The sequence below is a fragment of the Pan troglodytes genome, chromosome 1, assembly GCF_028858775.2.
Source record: "Pan troglodytes isolate AG18354 chromosome 1, NHGRI_mPanTro3-v2.0_pri, whole genome shotgun sequence".
NCBI lineage: Eukaryota > Metazoa > Chordata > Mammalia > Primates > Hominidae > Pan > Pan troglodytes.
The window spans coordinates 27,205,511-27,227,437 of NC_072398.2; the positions used below are offsets into that span (position 1 = coordinate 27,205,511).

The 21,927-nt window shown below is 42.8% G+C and overlaps 1 long non-coding RNA gene across 1 annotated transcript in view; it reads right to left on the reverse strand.

Moving 5' to 3' along the window:
- Nucleotides 1-2,492: 2,492 nt before the first annotated feature.
- The window catches only part of LOC104004735 (uncharacterized), a 72,059-nt gene continuing 52,624 nt past the window's right edge, over nucleotides 2,493-21,927 (reverse strand). The window contains exon 3 of the long non-coding RNA XR_001712717.4: nucleotides 2,493-4,959. This is a non-coding gene — a long non-coding RNA (uncharacterized LOC104004735). The remainder of the gene's footprint in view (nucleotides 4,960-21,927) is intronic.

Genomic DNA, 21,927 nt, shown 5'->3' on the forward strand with positions numbered 1-21,927 from the left:
ATCATATTCTTACTTTCTTCTGGAAATTTCTTAGTTTCCTTCCTTTCTTTGTATATCCCTCAAATGTTAGTATTCTTCAGAGTTCAGCTCTTACCCCCCTCTCTTCTCTTAAAAGCTTCTTGGGGGACTTCTTATATCTATGTCTTCAAACATCATATATATACGTGTGTGTGTGTGTGAGTGTGTGTGTGCATTCTGATTACTTCCACATCTTCATCTCTACTCAAATTAATTTTAATATCTTTAGACAATGTAGTCAATTACCTGTAGAATGATTTGATATTTCTCTGGCGTTTAAAAATATATATCCAGGGCTGGGAGCGGTGGCTCACGCCTGTAATCCCAGCACTTGGGGAAGCCAAGGCAGGCAGATCACCTGAGGTCGGGAGTTCGAGACCAGCCTGACCAACATGGAGAAACCCCATCTCTACTAAAAATACAAAATTAGCTGGGCGTGGTGGTGCATGCCTGTAGTCTCAACTGCTCAGGAGGCTGAGGCAGAAGAATCGCTTGAACCCGGGAGGCAGAGGTTGTGGTGAGCCGAGATCACGCCATTGTACTCCAGCCTGGGCAACAAGAGCAAAACTCTGACTCAAAAAAAAAAAAAAAAAAATATATATATATATATATATATATATATATATGTATATATATATATATATATGTATCTCCAAAACGAAACTTTTATTTTTCTCAGAGCTTTATGTAGAAAATGTGAAATGAAAAATAATTAGTTGGAAGCCAAAATATCACCATAATTGCTTAGAAATGCTAAATTGGAGGGCACTATTTTGTGTGAGTGACAGATGAGCCCCAGAATTATACAGACCTACTTCTTCAGTTCTGAACCGAACAAGTTGAGCATGGAATATATTTAGTTGCAGAGAAACCACATTCTCTTTTTTACAGGTGTTATACAATCCTACACCAATATGACTGTGGAGCTGCTGAAGGTTAAGAAGCTGTCTCCACCGTGTGTTCTTAAGTAATCATGAACTAGCTTGAGAACATTTGGTGGTGGCTCATTCTTGAGTTTGAGAGCAAAACAACTAAACCCCAAGATTAGTTATGCCATCATTCTCTTCTTAAGGATATACAATGGAGTTTGGGGCAGCTAATACACTGTTGACAATTTTGACATTAACAATTTACTTCCCTAGTTTTCTGAGATACACGTGGATCTCAACTCTTTTGAAGTTTAAAAACAGCAAATATTGTACCTTCCCTGAAGTCTAAAACAATGGCAGAAAGAAAATTTTATTTTTTCTATAATAGAATCCTTACCACAGCTGTGCTTACTAAGGACTCTGTGGCCTGCCAGCATCTGCTTAGTCTCTGCATGGGTCACACATGTGTACTTAGGCCATTTGCTAATTTAATGTCAAGCTATAGCCACCAGCACCTCAAAAATCCTCTCCTGAGATGCCCATGCCTTTGCAGAGACCCTGTTCTTCTACACCTGTCCCTAGGAGCAGCCTCTGCTAATGCAGACAGAGCTGGAGGCTGAGAATTGTCTTTATGAATGATAAAGAATAATTTGGATAATATGACTTTTGTGTCAAAGGAGCTTGCAGGCACAACCTCAGAACTAGGAGAATTTACCTTGTGGATCAAGGCAGTGCCAGGCCACGGCAGGCCTTCCCACATGAAGGGGGTACCCAAGAGGAGAAGCACAGGTCCCTTGTTTACCACGTCAGGCTGGCTTTTTAAAGGAGAAGGATGGAGTTGCTGAGTTGGACACGCCTGGCTTATTTTCCCAAAACTATCCATAGGAAATTCACTCTACTTTTCTAGGCGAGGAGTAAGGGGTAAAGCAAGAGGCTTGGTATGTTTAGAATAAATCTCTCTGAAGCAAAATTAGGAGAGTGGGGAACAAGCATTTCCCTCTAACGCTGTGCTTCTTCTAAGACGTGGTTAAAGTATGACCATCCACTCAATCACCTGTGACCATCCACCTCAGCACTATAGCTGTGTCACTAAGCACTATAGCCATTAGGCACATGTGGCTACTGAGGTCTTAAAATGTGGCTACTACAAATTTAGCTATGTTATAATTGCAAAATATACCCTGGATTTTTATTACAAAAATGCAATATATCTCATATATATATATATATATATTTTTTTTTAGGTGGAGTCTGGCACTGTTGTCCTGGCTGGAATGCAGTGGTGCAAGCCGACTCGCTGCAACCTCTGCCTCTTGGGTTCAAGTGATTCTCCTGCTTCAGCCTCCTGATTTGCTGGGATTGCAGGTACCCACCACCATGCTCGGCTAATTTTTTGTATTTTTAGTAGAGACTGGGTTTCACTCTGTTGGCTAGGCTGGTCTCGAACTCCTGATCTCACGATCTGGCTGTCTTGGCCTCCCAAAGTGTTGGGATTACAGGCGTGAGTCACTGCACCTGGCCTCATTAATATTTTTATATTGATTGCATGTTGAAATGTGTATTAGCCAGGGTTCTCTAGAGGAACAGAACTGATAGGATACATGTACATATGAAATGGAGTTTATTAAGGGTTATTGACTCACATGGTCACAAGGTGAAGTCCCACAATAGGCTTCTGCAAGCTGAGGAGCAAGGAAGCCAGTCTGAGTCCCAAAACCTCGAAAGTAGGGAAGCCAACAGTGCAGCCTTCAGTCTGCAGCCGAAGGCCTGAGAGCCTCTGGCAAACCACTTGTGTAAGTCCAAGAGTCCAAAAACTGAAGAACTTGGAGTCTGATGTTCAAGGGCAGGAAGCATCCAGCATGTGAGATAGATGAAGGCTGGAAGATTCGGTCAGTCTGGTCTTTCCACGTTCTTCTGCCTGCTTTTATCCTACTGCACTGGCAGCTCATTATATTGTGCCCACCCAGTTGAAGGTGGATCTGCCTCTCCCAGCCCACTGACTCAAATGTTCATCTCCTTTGGCAACACCGTCACAGACACACCCAGGAACAATACTTTGCATCCTTCAATCCAATCAAGTTGACACTCAATATTAACCATCACAAAATGAAAATACTTTGGATATATAAGGTTAAATAAAAAATAATATTAACATAAATGTCACCTATTACATACGTGGCTTGCATTGGACAGCACTGTAGTAAACCAATGGTTCTTCAACTAAAATGAGGAATCTATTGCAGATTGATACTTTCATAAAATTCAAATTAAAATATCTTTCTATAAAACATTGTAAACCTTTACTCTGGATCCTGTACTTATTTTATTGCCCGCTGTTAAAAAAGAGTTTGGTTCTGACTCTCATCTGAAGAGCTTACTAAGAAGTATGAGTAGAAATAGTTCTAGATGTTTCTTCCTTTCATAGGACCCATAAGTAATAAAGTCCTATCAGTTCTTCCTCCTGTGTATCCTATGTGCATCCTCTCCTCTTCATTCCCCTTGCATCTTCCTTGGAGAGACCTTTATTTCCTTCCAGGATTATTGTGAGTGACTACTAAAAAGTCTCATTGCCTGCACTCTCATAATCCCTTTATTTGAAACCCTGCAACTCCTCCTCATGCCTCCTGGTCAAAGTACAAAATTCTCCTGGGACCCTCAAGCCACAGATGAATTGACCCCTGCCTGCTGGTTCAGGCCACCTTTCCCCGATTCCACACTAGAGTAGCAGCCAGCAATTCCTGATCTCAACCATGTCATCCTCTATAGAAAACACGATCTCATGTAATCCTTGGAAGAACCTGAAATGCTGGCAATATTTTTCCTATGTTACCGATTTTTAAAACCAAAGATCAGTCTAGCAGAGTAAATTGTTCAAAAATACTCAGGTAGTAAGGAGCAGCGTTAGAATTTGAACTTGGGTCTGTCTAATTCAAAAGGCTATGTCCCTTCCACATGACGTGGTGCTGCTTGGAGTTCCTCTAGCCCCCTCTTGTTTCTGGCTTTAGCACATGCTATTCTCTCAGTTCTCCATCTTCTACTTCTGATCCATTTAGGCTTTTCTTGTAATACCTGAGCTAATCTTCAACCACCACCTGGTGCGTTTCTTGAGACCTCCTGACCCCCAAAGCCTAGCTTCTTCTGGGACCCTTTCAGCTCCTTCATAACACTAAACACACCACTTGGTAGTTGAAGGTCTTATTTATTTCCCCTTGTGATTCCTCCTGATGCAGAAACCATCCTCTATGCTTAGCACTATGTCTATTACGGGAGATGCTTAATAATTAATTCATTCATCTTTTCATGTATCCAACTAATAATTATTAAGACAAAGGCCCTGTCTTCATGGAGCCTACCTTGTAGTGAAGGGAAATTGAAAGAATAAACTGAAAATTTAAAAATGCGCGTGTGTGTGTGTGTGTGTGTGTGTGTGTGTGTGTTCTGCTTGCTTGTTCTTCCTCTAGGTGTTTTAGTGCACCACTTACCCTAATGATATTCACCAAGGGTGCTCAATTTGTACTGCTCCAGCCAGCTGCTGTGTGCCAGCGCAGCCATCTGCTTTCTCCCGTTGCCATCCCCAGGCGGGCAGCCTGTCAGACAGGGGCATGGTCGTTCCTTCTTTTCCCATTTGTTCAGTGTCTCTGGATTCAATTTTCTCCTTTTCATTTGGGGAATGTCTCAGGCGTGCCCAGGAAATGTCCTTCCAGCTCCTCTCCATCACCCTGTCATATGTCAGATGTGCTCAGCAAAATTGTCTGTGCTCTTGAGGACAGGCTGCTCAGTGGACCATGGAGCCTCAGCCTCATTCTCTGCATCAGCCAGACTTGGCATAAACCATGACCTGTTTCAGCCTCAGTTTTCTTGTCTGTAAAACGAGATTAGACTATTCTAAAGTTGATGCTTGGCATGCTTTTCTCTTCCCAGGAGTCTTGTGTAAAAACTAAACAGATACAACGGATTTACTCATCCGTCAGCAATATTTACTGAACACCACTATGTTCCAGGCATTGTCTTGGGTGCTGATTATGAAGCAATGAACACAGCAGTCTTGATTCTCTTGAGGCTTATGCCCTGGCTGGAGGAAGCAGATGGACAAGTGAATGCATGGTTATGTCTGGTGGTGATGAGAATGTCAGAGTACTATACCCAAGGTAAAGTGGGTGGGGAGTGTCAATGGAGAAGTGGATGGAGGCTATTTCATGTAAAACAGATAAGGTGACCTTTGAGCAGAGACCTGAAGGAAATTAGCACTACTTGGAAATCTACCCCACTAGTCGTATAGAGTCCCCAACCATATGCCCTGCTACTCATGCCATACATCTCTCCCCTGTCAGTCTATTATTTCAAGCTTATGATATACATGGACATTCTTTTTCTCAGGAAGGCTCTCAGAATGACAGAAAAGTCCATCAGTTATGCTCAACACTCTTCAACATCCCCAACTCCACTGCACACCTGCTCTTTCTTTGTTCCTTGTCTTGCACAGAGAGGAGAATGACTGGTAACCAGGAGTAGCCCAAACTCATGTCACAGCCTGCTGGGACCAGGGGAAGGAGGTGCCTTCACACAGAACAACCCTTCTTGTAAACATTCTCCCCCACCATGAAGAACATTTGAGCAGTTGTTTTTAGGAGATAAATATTGACACAGAAGACTGCAGAGAAGATTTGCAACGTGCTTCATGGGGCAAATGGGTATGGTGGGCTGTCTGTCCCCTCAACCCTTCTCAGCTAAGCCCACCTACTCGGGGTGCTGTCTACTTCAGGAAAATCACTAAGTGACTCATGTGTCCTCATACTTACCTTTCAGACCATGTCCCACCCCTGAGGAGTTTTTCAGAGAAGAATGGTAAAGTGAATGGAACTTCTTATCATTGACTGTTTTCACTACTCCTTCTCATTAACCTATATGGAGCTTCACTGACATTCATAATGTTCATGATGATCTTAGCACAGCCTTTCATTTGGTGAGGCTACTAGATATAGTTACCTTTTAATTCCTCAGTAGTTCAATGGCAGAGAGTTAAGCTTTGACAGGTTCCCCATCTGCTTCCTCTGTGTGCCCCCACACTAAGAACCCCAAATAAAACTGAGCAAGATAGAGCCATGTTAGGTAGAAAGAAACAGCCCGGAGTCTTTCATTCTTTTTGACAACTCTTTGACTAAACTAGTACTAGATCAATTTATTAGTTTAGCCACTAGTGGGCTTGGGGCACACAATTTACCTGCATTGAAGAGAAGCCACAGACTTAAGGCATTTTGGTCTCCCATAGGTAAAAAAAAACCATACACACACACACACACACACACACACACACACACACACACAAATATTGAATGAGATTCTTTTGCCCACCCCCAACTCATTTTTCAGAGTAATTGTTTCAGGTCCATTTTATTTTCCTCTGCAGAGCAAACCAGTGAAAAAATGGCCTTCGCACTCCTGAGAGACCTTTCACCCGGCTTTCTACTTTTGAATTCTCTCCATAGCTGGTTTCCTCTTAGGCCCCGATAGAGCAGGTGAATATAAATGATTGTTCAGCTGAGGAGGGAGGGGACATTTCATTTTCCTGTTGTAACTGAGGAGAGGAGAGAAGAGGTGATGTGCAATGTAAAGAATCGGGTTTAAGCTAAGGTCCTTGAAAACAGTGGGAGCTAGAAATCAATTAAAGAAAGAAGCAAATAGTGACATTAGCTAATATTCGTTGGGTCCTTAGTGCATGCTGGGTATGCAGTAAGGATACTACATTTTAAATGTAAAATAGTGCACGTAAACCATGACCCATTCACAGGATACTGTGAACACTGTGCATGCAATATTCAATTTGCCCTCATCACAATTCTCTGAAGTAAAGACAACTGTTACCCCCAGTTTATAGATGAAGAAATGGAGACAGCAAGAGATTAAACACCTTGCACACAGTCATGTGCTTAGCAAGCAGAGCAGCTGGGGAGGAACCTAGCTGGTTCCAGGGCTCCTGTACCTCACCTCTGTATAGTACCTCTTTGCTGAATGATTTGCTATGTTTTGGGGATGCCTGCCAAAAAAGAACAGTTCCTGATGGCTCAATTTTCATTGCAGTCCCTGAATCACACAGGTATGCTGACTACGTCCTTTCCTGGTACAAACCATCATGTGGGAAACACACAGCAAGAAGCATCTTCAGGTCACAAGATAGGTAACACCATCTACCTGAATTTTTTCAAAAGCAGCAGAATATTTAGTTTTCTATTTCAGTGGCTTCTAACAGAGATCATTGTTTGCACAAGATTAAATGTCTGCAGTCGTTGTCTTATCTCAGTGTGTGATATGGGAAGATGGTATATGTGGCAAGCTTTGCTTAGGTCACCCTTGTAGAAAGTGGCCTCAGTATGATACAGAGGTGATTGGAATCTGGGAAGGATCTTAGAGTAGGAGATGGATTTGTCTCCCCAGGTTTTATGGCTACAATGAGGCAATAAGTATATTTTGTTGGGGAGAGAAATAAAACAAGAAAACTTCCGGATTTATACATTAAAGCTGTGGGTTTTCAAAAATTCACTGTAAGCTCTGACATGAGGTTGACAATTTCCTGTTCTCTGTTGTTGGCTTTTTCTGTGATAAAAATTCAGGATTGGAAAAGGTATTACTAAATATTGGAGAGAGATATTAAAGAAATATCTTTAATAAAGATATAATATCTTTAATAAAGAAATAATATCTTTAATAAAGAAACCGATACACGGTTGATACTTTCTGCAAGACTTGAAGAGATATTTTTTAAAAGCACAGATTTAACAAGAAGGTGAGCACCTAAGTACTGGGCATGTGTAGAAATAATGTGTGTCTTGGTTAAAAATCAAAGCCAGAGATTTCTGTAACCGTGATGGGTAAGAACTATAAAACCTACCATTTAAACTTAAAATCTATTTGATATATAATTAAAATTAAAAATGTTAATATTTATTTAGGGAAGATAGTCCCTTTGTTCTAGGACCAGTTGAAATACACCAGTTGGTTACCAATTGTTCCTCAAGTTTTGAGGCAAAGTTCAAGTGTCATTAATCTAAATCAAAATATTTAAGATTGAAAAATAAATGTCCTGCTTGGTAACATAGGTAGTGTAAATTATTGTGCATGGCTGGGTCAAAACTGTATTGATTTTCTTTCATGTTCTAGAATTTTTAAGAGGAAAGGAAATGGGGAGCATACAGTTTTGGGGGACTCTATGTGAGTTTAGAGTACCCTGTGCTGAAAACTATGGTGTGTCCTTACAGAGTCAGTTCTTACAGGTATTTTGGCTCGAGTAGTTACTTACAGGAACTGAGTATTGACACAGAAGACTTTAGAAAGGACTCACCAACATGCTGTTCTCCATTCACTGGTGTAGAGAACTGTCCTGAGTTCATCACAGCTATTCCCAATGGAACGGTTTTTGTCCTAATGGTAGGGTTATATCAGATAGAATGACCAAGCTTTTGGAAAGTGTACTGATGTTGTGATATCATATTCTGATATGATTGTTCTTCTGAGGCCAAAGAATGAGGCCACGCTTCTTGGGGGATTCCCTAGAAGGGTGTGTAGGGGTGGGAGACTCATCATCACTCATCCTGGGTGGAGGCAGATATCAAGGAAATAAGAACTTGAATGATGAAAATTACACAGTGAAGTGGACATTTTTCCTGCCTGGTGTAGGGGGGTCTCAAGAGGTAATGTGAAGCTGAGACACAGATATATTTAGTGGCCCTGTAAAAAGAGGATGATCTAGTCCTGCCATGCACTCATTTATCTTATTTTCAAGAGGTACACATGGAGTGATTACTACATGCCAGGTACAGGAAAACAACACTGAAAAAGTAGACACAGCTTCTATCCTTGGAAAGCTTATTGTCTAGGAGAGGGAGATAAGTATTAAATGGCTTTTTAAAAATCAATTTTATTTGTCTATTTATTATTTCTAATTGTGGTCAAATACACATAAGTTTTTACCATCTTAACCATTTTTACACGTCCAGAGTGGCATTAAGTACATTCACATGGTTGTGCAATCATCACCACCATCCATCTCCAGAGCTCTTTTCAGCTTGCTGAACTGAAACTCCATACCTGTCAAACAAGAACCCCCATCTTCCTGTCTTCACAGCACCTGACAGCCAGCATTCTACTTCCTATCTCTATGAATTTGACTACTCTACATATCTCATACAAGTAGAACTTCTATTTGTCCTGTTGTCATGAGCTTATTTCACTTAGCATAATGTCTTCAAAGTTAATCCAGGCTGTGCATGTGTCAAAATCCCCTTCCTTTCTAAGGCTGAGTAATATTCTGTTGTATGAATCCACCACATGTTATTTATTCATTTATTTGTTGATGGACACTTGGGTTGCTTCCACCTTCTGGCTATTGTGAATCATGCTGCTATGAACATACAGGTGTTCAAAGGTGTTTGAGTCCCTGATTCTACTTCTTTAGGGTGACAAATCGCTTTTTAAACATGAAAAATAAAAGCACAACTATGAAATGTGAAATGAAAGATCACTGAGCAGTGACGGTAACACAGGGTGCCTTGACCTGATTAGGCAGTGAGAGGCTTATTGGGGTACATTCCTGGAGGAAATGACACTTGAGACAAGGCCAAGATTGGTGTCGTGTGAACCAGGGGAAGGGGAAGAAGCAAGAGCCTTCTAGGTTTCTGCAGGAGCAAGCCAGAGACCTAAAAGAGCACATGACTCAGAACCTCGAGGAATTCTATGTGTGGATGGATCAGGAGGAAGGTTAAGACTCCTTAGGACCCGTGTCTGTGGGCTTTAGGAAAAGTAAAGAGTGCGAATATTTGTAAGTCTCAATTTGCCAGTCTATTTTCATTTCTTTATCTTTGACATTCAAAACAAAATCTTTTTTAAAAAGTGGACCTTGTCCCAGGTTTGCTGTGGAGAGCATTAAGGAAAGCACTTGCAGGGAGACAACAGCCTCCAAATGAGCAGAGATGGAGACCAGACCAGTGGCAGTCCCACAGGGACCTTGGTGATGGAGGGGTAATGTGGTGCTTGACCTTGATGAAGGAGCCACTGCAGAAGAATCCTGAGGCCCCTGGGGGCCTCTGGGAATAACTTGAGTAGCCCTGGAAAAGCGCCCTCATTTTCCGTCATGGATTGATAACACTTGGCAAGTTGGTACATATGCACATTGCATCCCTTTCCAGGTTTATTCATTTATTATAGGGTGAGGTACATGCTTTTGTGGCCAACAGAAGGTGGAATTGCTCACATTCCATAATCTATAGCACTTAATACCAAAGGAAAACATATGTAACAGTTTGCTTCTCTTATTACAAATTTCAAGGCTATCAGTCCGTATATTCTAAATAGTGGAAATATTCTCTTGGTTCTTAGCCCCAAGCAATTGACTTTTGGACCAATATGTTTTAAAAATCATTGGTTTGCAGCCTTAAAACACTGCCTCAGTAACAAAGCATGAGCCCCTTTGGCTTTGGCCACTGAGAAACTCAGAATCAAATTCAGTGACCATTTGCGGAAATCAGCCCCTCTCAGTTACAGGGGCTTTCTTTGCTTCTGTTTCCTTTCGGTTTCAGCTCTAACTTACAACTAACTCCTCGGATTTACATACATTGTGGACGTTTCAAGTACTGTGGAAACAGATCAGGCTCACATAGCAAAATAATTCTTATCATCTGTACTAATAGAAAATTTCAGCTACTGACACTCATTGGATAGCCTAATATTTTCCCTAAATGTTTCAATTCTTCTCTTTAATTGGAAGCAGAAAATCTTAGCTGAGCCCTGGATGCCTGCAGGAGGTAAGTAGGACATTTTTAGTAAAATTGGTATGCTAAGATTATAAACATAGAGAGAGAACATTTCTAGATTACCTCAAGAATCACAAAAACCAAGTTAATAGTATACCACCTTATAGATGGGAAAACACGGATCATATTTAAGTTTGGGGCTGTCAGAGGAGTCAACTATAGTGGTAGATCTATGGGTTTAACAGTCATATATGTTCATAGGAACGATGAGCTTAATTTTCTGCTGTTGGTAGTGTGTGTGTGTGTGTGTGTGTTATAGGTGCACAACATGCTCACACCCACATAATCAGTTATCACTTAATTAACTATTGGGGCAAGCTAGTCAAATTTAGTGGTATGCTGGAAGCAGCAGTAGTGGCAGCTGCATTTTGATCTGTGCATCCTCGCCCAAGGAAAGGAATTTACAGCCAATATTGGTGCATTAAAATCATCAGACACTGTAACATTAGTTGGCTTTGTGGTAACCTTATAAAGGAAAGGCAACCAGCACTAAAAAGGTTTTTAAAGTATCTATTTGCAGTCCCCCTCCACTTTCTTAACCATTACCTGGTAAAATCCCTTTTTCTGCTGACACTGTTTATCAGATTATGTATCCTATAAAAGTAAAACACTGCCCTTGCCTGGTGAGAATATATTCTGTTCATAATCCTGGTAAGTTTACATAAGTGGATGCATAAACTATGTTCTGCACACTACAAGTGATTTGAATGCATACGGGATGAGGTAAAGAAAGGCTTCGTTTTCCTACTTAACATACTATTGGGAATCTTGGAGTGGAGAGCAATGAAGCAAATTATTACATCCATGAATCTCAGAGAGGTCATGGGGACTCAAGGGAGTGAATCATCTCATTTATTCAGCAGTGCGGAGTTACAAACATCTCGATATCGCGATTGTTCACGTAACTGAAGGTCGTTTCTGTGAATGCCAAAACTTTCAAATTTCTTACCTTTCTGAAATAATTTCTAAAGGTATGCATTGCAGACCTCCTTATCTTCTTAAGTGTTTGCAGACATTTGTGACATTTTAGAAACTTATGATTATTGTTTGGGGTAAATGCCTACTGATATCACTTTTACGTATAGCAGCTGCTTCAGGGATGGACATGGGCTGCCGTATTTGCCCTGGGGTGCCATTTTCTCCAGTCACAACTGGTGGAACTAGAAATGTGTACCTGAATCAGTCCAATCCAACAAATTTTTTTTTTTTTTTTTTGAGAATTCAGATTTGAGGTACAAAGACACTTAGGTAAGGAGATGCAAGGTGAAAACTGTGTTAACTCTTTCAAGGCTGCAGTCACACCAGGGCCAGACAATGCCATATGCAAGCTGAACAGAAAGCACGGGTAAGCAGAAGAGCAGATTATGTAGACAAGAGATGGTGCACAAACAAAGAGGCCGCCTTCAGGCAGGGTAACAGGGCCACATGACACAAAACTGAAGGACTTCCGTACAAAGAACTGCCTCTAGGGTTTTGTCTTGTTTTGTTTACCATCGAAGAGAATTGATGAAATTGTCAGGCACTTGGGAACTCCCTGACATCCACTTCATCTGCTACTTTATTTCAGGCTCCTTTCCTTCCCTGAAACTATTCACTGGGTTCCTAACACAGTCCCCACGTTCTCTAACTTGGCCTTTGTGTATGCTTGCTATTCCTTCTGCCTGAACATTTCTTTTCTTCCTCTTAGCATGTACCCTGTGTGCAATTCTACTAATGCTTCAAGACCCAGATAAAATAACATTTTCTTCAACAAGTCTTCCTTGGATCATCAAGCCAAGGGAAACTCTCCCTCTCTTGAAACAATAGCATTCTAGGTCAACCTCTGCCATCATTGCTGCCGCCCTCTATCTGGTATTAGAACAATCCACACACATTCATTTCCTCTGTTAATTCATTACTCTCCTCTGTGAACAAGATCTCTTTCTGATTGTCAATGGACTCTCCAATACTAGTGCCTTGCACAGAACACAGCACAAAGTAGCTGTCCATTAAATTATGTATTTTTTTAGGAGACAGGGTCTCACTATATTGCCCACACTAGACTCAAACTCCTGGGCTCTGGGGACCCTCCGGCCTCAGCCTCCAAGGTAGCTGGCACTATGGGCTCCTGCCACTATTTCTATTACAATGAATGAAAGAATGAAGATCTAATCAGCTACAAGAATTCAGGATTGGTGTTTTTGATTTATACTAAATCTTGCCATAATTGGATAAAATCATGTGCTCAGATATTCCTTTCTTTCCCACAGCTACCCATTTTTGAAATAAACTATATGTGTTTGTCAAGCCATAGGGGTAACCATTTTCCCTTTAATCTTATAATAAAAAATGAAAAAATCCTAGCATCATCTGATTTTTGAGCTGGAGCTGTCTTGCTGTTTCCAGGGTAATCAAGTGGGTCCCGAAGGAGCTGAACGCATGGTTTAGAAGCTCCCCAGGGCTGGGGCTGAGTCCAGAGCAGGAACAGGTAATGACGAAAATCTGTGCTGGGTGACTTAGCAGTTATTTCCCATTGATCATTCAGAGCTCTGTTGATGAAAGGAGCCAAATAAAACACTTTTGAAGTGGTAGCATTGCAAAGAGGGGGTGAAGACTGAATAACTTTGATTTGCCCTGTCTCTTATTTGATTAAAAAAGCTGGAAAGGAGGGAACAGGAAAAAAGGAAAAAAAATAATTATCCCAAGCTCCCGAGCCAGTGACGTCCTTGCTCTCCCTGTGCACTAAGTGCAGCAAAGTGCATAGCGAATGCATAAGCAGAAATTTTTAATATGCGTGATATAATTAAGTGGTGTTGGTTCACTGATTTCCTAGCATTATTCTGCACATCTCTCTCAAAGGAGCTATCCCAGTGAAATGAGATTTTAATAAAAAGAATCTGTATGGTATATTGTTGAACATTCAGGACACTTCTGCCTTTCCTGGTGATGCTGGGCTGAGAACACAATCCTATTTGAAAATATGATGTTTACATACAAATATAATATGCCAGAGCAAAATAATATAATTTCTCCCCACAATCAACTGAACACATGTACTTTATTAAGCTGCCCTTTTGGAGGACATTTTTTCCCCTAGATGGGCCCTGTTTATTTGTTTGGGTTATTTTCTCCAGCTGTTGTATCGGAGCTTTGTGTAATTACCTTGTGACCCCAAGGTGAATTGTTCTTGAAAACTTAGCATCAATAATTTAGTTGGTGCTATGGTTTGGATAGAGTTTGTATGGTCCCACCAAGTCTCATGTTGAAATTTATCCCCAGTGTTGGCGATGGGGCCTGGTGGGAGGTGTTGGGATCATGGGGGTAGATCCCTCATGACGGGCTTGGTGCTATCCTCAAGGTAATGAGTGAGTTCTCAGTCTATTCCCATGAGAGTGTTCCCTCAGTTGCTGGCTGTTAAAATGAGCCTGGATCCTTTCCTCTCTCTTGCTTCCTCTCTTGTCATGTGATCTATACACACCAGCTTCTCTTTGCCTTCTGCCATGAATGGAAGCAGCCTGAGGCCCTTACCAGAAGCAGATGCTAGCACCATGGTTCTTGTACAGCCTGCAAGCCTGCAAAACAAATCTCTTTTCTTTTCTTTTTTTTTTTTTTTTTTCTTTTTGAGACAATGTCTTGCCCTGTAACCCAGGTTGGAGTGTAGTGGTGTGATCATGGCTCACTGCAGCCTCAACTTTCCAGCCTCAAGTTATCCTCCCACCCCAGCCAACTGAGTAGGTGGGACCACAGGTTTGTGCCATCACACCTGGCTAATTAAAAAAAATATTTTTTTGTGGAGACAGGGTCTCACTATGTTGCCCAGGATGGTCTTGAGCTTCTGGGCTCAAGCAACCCTCCCACCTTGGTCCCTAAAAGCACTGGGATTACAGGTGCAAGTGACCACGCCCAGCTAAACCTCTTTTTTTGATAAATTACCCATCCTCAAGTAATCTCTTATAGTAACATAAATGGACTAAGACAGCTGGATTCAGGGTAGTTCCCCGCAGCCTGCTCTTTGATGCTTGCAAATCTCCATGGATGCAGTTTTCACAAATTTAACTCACATAGACTGCTATTGAAACCAATCTTATTCATTTGACATTAATATGGATCCTTACAGTGAGGCAGATATCAGAATGATTTTCAATTTCCACTCTCTTCCTTTCCTGACTAAAGGCCAAGGCTAGAAATTCCTTGGCTGTAAGGATGTAAGCTGTTGCTAGTCTCCTTGTTAAGTAACACTGTGCAGTGTAATGCTGGTCTTTGAATAGCTCAGCAGTCTTTATAGATGTTATGTAGATTGATGCTCACCTAGATATTTGAGAGGGGCAAAAAAGCCAAATATCTTTCTGTTAAGCGAAAGTGCACTTGCTCCTCCCTCCAGCAGCCTCACCAAGATATGGAGGCCTTTGATGCATCAACTTCCATATGCCCAGCCCTCCCCATCCTAAACCAAGTCAAGAAACTCTGTGTATCTCTCTCTCTCTCTCTCTCTCTCTCTCTCTGTGTGGGTGTGTATTGAGAGAGAGATCGTAAAGACAAAGAGAGTGAATGACGTTTTTGCTTGAGAGCTCCAAAACAAGGAGGTTAGGTCACTGGTAAATTCTTACAAGCCATAAGCCATGTAGACTACTAAAAAGAGCTCAGAGCCTGGAGATTTGAATTTTAGTTCTTTTCTGTTTTCAATGCATTTAACTGTCAGGATTTTCCTTTACCTCTTTTTTACCTGTCCATGGGAATAAAGAGAGGATTTTTGTTGTTGTTATATATGGATGTGCTGGGTAGTAACAGGGAAAAGCTGGTTTAGGGAGAAAGAATACCTTCAGAGTGTGCTAAGCAGGGAAGTGGAAGCTTGGGAGGTGAGAGGGAGCACATTGGCGAGCACAGAGAGTGGGGCTAGGGGAGACACAGGAGACAAGAAGAATGAGGGTGGACTCTGACGAGGGTGGAAACTGAAGCCAAGCGATGCTGAGTGATGAAAGAACACTGCCCAATATGTGTAGTAGATTTCAAAAGGGAATTGTTGGTCCTACCATGGAATTGTACATCCTTCCCTTGGGTTATGAATCTCCTTCTGAATGACTATTGTATTGGAGATGCTCCCGTCTCAGATCCCTAAAGACTGATAGGATCCAGAACCAGACCAAAGAGGGAGTGGAGCAGGGAGCTGTGATTAGAGCTAGTCAGGCCCCCTGGACTTGATAGTAGCTGTCTCTACTCACAGTGCAGGGAACAGCTAATGGGAGAGGATGATGGACATCCCAGCACAATTCCCAACATGTCTCATTGAGTGCATGGGTGAGGGATTTCACGTAACGAGATTCAGGGTAGGGCTCCAGCTGTCAGAAGTGGCTGAGGGTGATGGTGGCCAAAACACCAAGGCAGGCTCAGTGTTTGGAGGTGAGTGGTGAATATTAGAAATCAAGACCCGGGCAGAAATATAGTCTAGAAACTAGAGCCCCAGAGAGGCATGAAGGTGTGATTTGGAGAAATATAGTAGGTGAGTTTATTTAAATATTTTAGTATTATTATTATTGTGTTTATCATCTAAATCTCCCCACTAGAATATAAGTGCCACAAAGGCAGGGTTTTTTTGTGTGTTGTTAATTGCTATATTCCCAGTGACGGTGGCGGTGGGCCGTTTGGAGTGGCCACTGCCATTGCACCAGCTGCAGCAGGGAGGTGTGGGTGGTGGTGGCAGGAGTGACTGCAGGGGCAGCAATGACAGCAGTGGGTCCCCTGTGCCCTGCATCCCTGAGGCAGCCAACTGTGCCACCTGCTAGCAGGGGAGCACTGTGATTGGGCATGAAGGGGTGGGCAGAAAAGGGCCCAGTAAGGACCTAGAGCCCCCACTCCAGGCTATGAGGAAGTGTGGCCGGAGTGCACACTCCACAGAGCAGGTGGGACCCCTGCCCTCTCAGGTGCAGGACCCAGGCGTTCACTGCCCTCTGCACCCTCAGGGACTGAGGAAGGCCCCCTTACTTGCCCAACAGACTCAGGGGTGTCTGCTTCCACTTCTTGGCCTCTCCCAGCTCCCAGCACCTGCTCTGATCTTGGAGCAGGGTTGGAGTTGAGCCTGGGTGCTGTCACAGCCTGGCCAGATATGCGCACACGTGGGGCAGCACTGACACACCAGCCCCCTGTCGCCTTGGTCCCCTCCAGACTTTGGGTGCTAACAAGCTCAGTGGGGAAGCTGAGGGGGTGCTGACGGCAGCTCATCACTGGGCTGCAGGTGCCCCTTGGTACAAACAGCCTGGGCACCATGGGTGGTGGCAGGAGGCAGAGAGGCTCCTGGGCAGAAGGGGGAGGGTCCTCAGTGAGTCTCCACCTTCAGGCCACGGAGGGCCTGAAGGTTGGGGGCTGGGCTGCCAGTCCCATGGACCAGAGTGGGAACTTGTGGTGCCTTTTCTGGGCCCACCCATGGCTGCCTATTGACCAATCGGCACTCACTTCCTCCCAACTGAGGCCCATAAAAGCCCCAGGTTGAGCCAGAACTCGACAGAGGACAGGAAGACCAGCTGCAGAGAGGAGCCACCTTCTCTGCTAGGAGCTGAACACCTGATGGGACATCCTGGCTGCAGAAAGGAGCTGCCCCATGTGGGTCTTCTCTGAGCTGTTCTATCACTCAATAAAGCTCCTTTTCATCATGCTCACCCTCCTCTGTCTGTGTGCCTCATTCTTCTTGGTCATAAGACAAGAATTTGGGACCTGCAGAATGGTGAGGCTAAAAGAGCTGTAACCGAAACAGGGCTGAAACATGCTCCTTGCTCACCACATTGAAGGTGAGGAGAAGGGGAGATGAGCTGTGGCCCTTCAGGAAGCCCAGACCTGGGAGCTCCCCGAGCCAGGGCTGTGACTCCCTCATTGGGGCCCTGTGGTTCCTGGCATCTCCAAGCTTCCAGGTGTCACTGCATTCCCCAGAGTCAGCCAAGGAAGCTGCTTGCAGTGCACCTGGTATAGCCACAGCCTCACAGAGAGCCGGTGCTCATGCCGGCACCTGGAGCTGCCTGCCCCCAGCAGCAGCCAGCATGTCTGACTGTGCAGTGGCCAGACCCCACAGTTGCTCATACACCCCTCACTGCTCCATGCCTGACTTGCAGTCTCCCTTGGAGGCATGGGATCCAGGCTGGTAGCATGAGCTGAGCACAGCCTGCCAGGCCAAGTAGGTGGAATGAGCCCAGTGGGCCCAAGCAAAACTTGGGCAAAGGTACCATTGACCACAGGTTTCCGGCCAGAAAAGCAGCACCCCAAAGATCCCATAATACCAATACATGGAATGTGCCTGGCACCTAGGAGGTCCTCTATAAATATTTGTTGAATAACTGAATCCAGATTGTCCTGGGAGATGGGCATGGGTGTGTGGTATGTGGCAGGGGGGTGTCTGAGTGTTTTCATGAAGAACCATGGGCCTCTGTGGTGTGGGGTCCCTCAGTGGCTGGCACGCCATGTTGGGGTCATTCACACAACATTTTCAGCCATGGCATTACCCTTCATTAAATCAGTATCATTGGCCAGACGGAGGGTTGATGCATGGTCACTGTGGCTTACAGACAGGCCTTTGAATCAGTAACTGCTAAGCAAAAGCAGCCAAAATTCAAGTTAGAGGTCAAAGGAGTAATTTAGGGCCAAAAAGTTTTCATTTTAGTTTGCTTCCAGTTTTCTATCAGTGAGTAACATGGTAGCTTAATGTCAATAACCAGGAGGGAGAAGGGAGAGATGTAACTACAGCCTGGTGGTTTCCCACTCTGGATAATCTGCTTCTTAAATAGACCAGGAGATGAATGTGACGTACCCAGTTCCATTTTGTCTGTCTCCTCTTTAAGAGTGGGTGAAGGGTACTCATAGGGACAGCTTTGGGGCTAAGCTAATTAATTTTCTAGGTTTCAAAATCTTAAGACTCAAAAAGACCTTAGCAGACACTTAAGAGGAGGGTGGTTGCAGGAACCCTGGACCTAGACCCTGTCCTGACTCTTATTCCTAATCTACCCTGGGAGAGATCAGCTAAACTTGCCAGTCCTCCATTTTGTTGTCTTTAGAGTGGGGATAACCAGTTTCTCTTACAGTTTGTTGTGAGGATCAGAGGGGACAACTCCTGTGGAATTCTTATGGGATTGTGAAGGATTATCAATACTTATACATCCCAAGTTGAATTAATCAGCAGCAAATGTATTTAAATCAATATTTTTCTGGCTTTAGTATTGGGACTATGTATGCATGTGATGTAGATGAAGTAAACCCCCAAACTCTTTCACCTGAAACATTCAGATAATTGCATTATTAGCATTATGACTTGGTAGTGGGGTGAGGAAGGGGGAGGCGGTTTCGTGGACTGTATGTAGCCCCAGTGTGAGTACTGTATTCTGAGGCAGTGTCATGGATTCCTGAGGGAGGTCAGGGAGTTGTTCCTGGCCATCTCTTAAAGTTAGAATAACAGTGACTGTCACCTTCACAATATCAGTAATTGTTATTTCTATTTACTATTGAAGGCACTTTATGACTTTATTTTTAGTTTTGAGACAGGGTCTTGCTGTGTCAGCCAGGCTGGAGTACTGTGGTACAATCATGGCTCACTGCAGCCTCAGCCTCCCAGGCTCAAGCCATCCTCCTCTCTTGGCCTCCTGGCCTGCCTTGACCTACCAATGAGTGCCACCACACCTGGCTAGTTTTTAACTTTTTTGTAGAGATGAGGTCTCACTGTGTTGCCCAGGTGGGTCTCAAACTTCTGGTCTCAACTCATCTTCCTGCCTCAGCCTCCCAAAGTGCTGGGATTGGGTATGAGCCACTGTGCTTGGCCCAGCACTTTATTATTTATTTATTTATTTGAGATGGAGTTTCACTCTTGTTGCCCAGGCTGGAGTGCAATGGCTTGATCTAGGCTCACCACAACCTCCACCTCCTTGGTTCAAGCGATTCTCCTGCCTCAGCCTCCCGAGTAGCTGGGATTACAGGCGTGCACCACCATACCCAGCTAATTTTGTATTTTTAGTAGAGACGGGGTTTCTCCATGTTGGTCAGGCTGGTCTCAAACTCCTGACCTCAAGTGATCCACCTGCCTCGGCCTCCCAAAGTGCTGGGATTACAGGTGTGAACCACCGTGCCCGGCCCAACACTTTATTTTTTAAAGCAAAACTTACACCCTGAAGTTACTCTGGTAGATTCCCCAGAGAGAGATTTTCTCCTTACTGTGCAGTGAGACTCCCAAGGGGCCATGGAGCTCCCGCTTAAAAGAAATCCACTTAATAGAGGCCCACAGTGATCAATTTATGAATGATCACCAACTCACCCTCCTCACACAAGAGGTTGGGCATGTCTCTGCTCCCAGCTGTTCTGCTGTGGCTATGAGCTGGAGTTCCCCACTCCTCCTGTGTCACACTATTTTTAAAGTTGTTACTATTTTGGGTAAGACTGTTGATATTTTCTTAGAAAAGTTACCATTTTTTTTTCTTTCCTTAAGTAAGGAAATACAGTACTCACAGTAGGGGTACACACTGTCCACAAAACCACCTCCCCTTTCCTCACTCCACTATCAAGTAATAATGCTAATAATGCAACTATCTGAATGTTTCAGGTGAAAGAGTTTGGCAGCATAATTTCTTTCCTTAAATAAGTGCCATTTAATTACAGTCAGGGTCCAGAACTTTCCCCAGGGTAACCTCTCCCTGAGAGTCACAAAGGAAATCAGTGGATAAACAAGATTTGTTTCTGTACTGTCCAAATGCCCCGAAGATGGATTCTTGCATCTTTTCTAATCTCTGTCCTGTGGCACATATTTAAAACCTAAATTTCTCCCTCTGCTTTCCTGTCACACACAAACATGTATGATCTCATGACAAGTTTTAGAGACAGGACAGGTATAGTCATAACCACTGGACACATGAGGGAACTGAGTCTCTAAGTGTCGAATGAACTTTTCCAAGTTACACAGCTAGTAAGCAAAGTGGGGGATTGAACTTCAGGTGTTACGGTTTGGTGGTGGTCATTGCGGCCTTTGCAGTGTGTATTTTGACTGCACCACATGATATCAGGAGGCGGCATAGCTAAGAAGTTACAACTGCAGGAATCTGGAGATGGCCTAGTTGTGACTTAGGGCATGTAATCAATCTCTCTGCCTCAGTTTCCTCACCTGTATGTGAGGATAATAATAGTCTAAAACAGGACACAACATGTAAAATGCCTAAAACAGGGTAGAACACATTTAAAGCATGCAGCAATTATTAGTATTTCAATGTTTTCTCAATCTTTTCTCCCATTTAAATGTCTTTACTTTTAAATTAAATTTTTTATTTTATTTCATTTATATCTATTAAAGTTTTGATTTTGATTTTCTAAATTGTAATGGATTCATATGGATTGAAAATCCAAATTACCAAAATGTATACTCTGCAAATTTCCTCTTTTACTCCTGTTTTCTATCCTCCTAGCCTCAAAGCAGCAGCGACTGTTACTAATTTCTTTTTGTGTGTCCACCCAGGGATTTTCTTTGTATATACGCAGGGAAATATGAATTCTTATTCTCCGGACCCACAAACTTTTACATGAACTGTAGCATACTCTACATGTGGTTTTTTGTCTTTATTTTCTTTCTTAATACTAATCTTGAAGTTGTTTACATAGCCATATATGTAGAACTTTCTCATTCTTTTAATTTTGCAACTACATTGTGTTCCATTGTATGAATGGAGTATAATTTAACCAGTGCCTTCCTGATGGACAGGTACGCTATGCCAAATCTTTTACTATAACATACTGTGATGTAATTAATGAATTTGCATGTGTCATGTTGCATGAGTGTATCTGTAAGACAAATTGAGTGTCATTTTATTCAATGGCTGTGTTTACTTCTAATTTTGTTAGAAACCATTAACCAAATTGCCTTCTATAAGATTATATTAATTTATACTCCTGCCCACAATTAATAGAAGTACAAGAGTGGCTGTTCCCCATAGCTTCATCCACGCAGGGACAATTATGTATATTAGAATTTTAAATTAAATTAGGAAAACATATCTTGAATGGTGAGTTTTCTTAAAAACAAGGTTGAATACTCATTTTCATCTGTTTTTCTGTCACTAGGGAATGTTTTAAATGCCTTACATATACTTTACGTATGCTTTACATATACAAAGTGCTTACATGTTCCTTATATTTATTCCTAGAAACTTTACGACTTTTTGTTGCTAATGTAAATGGAATCTTCCATTATTTTCTCTAATTTGTTGGTGTTTGCATATACGAAAGCCATTGATTTCTACATATTAATT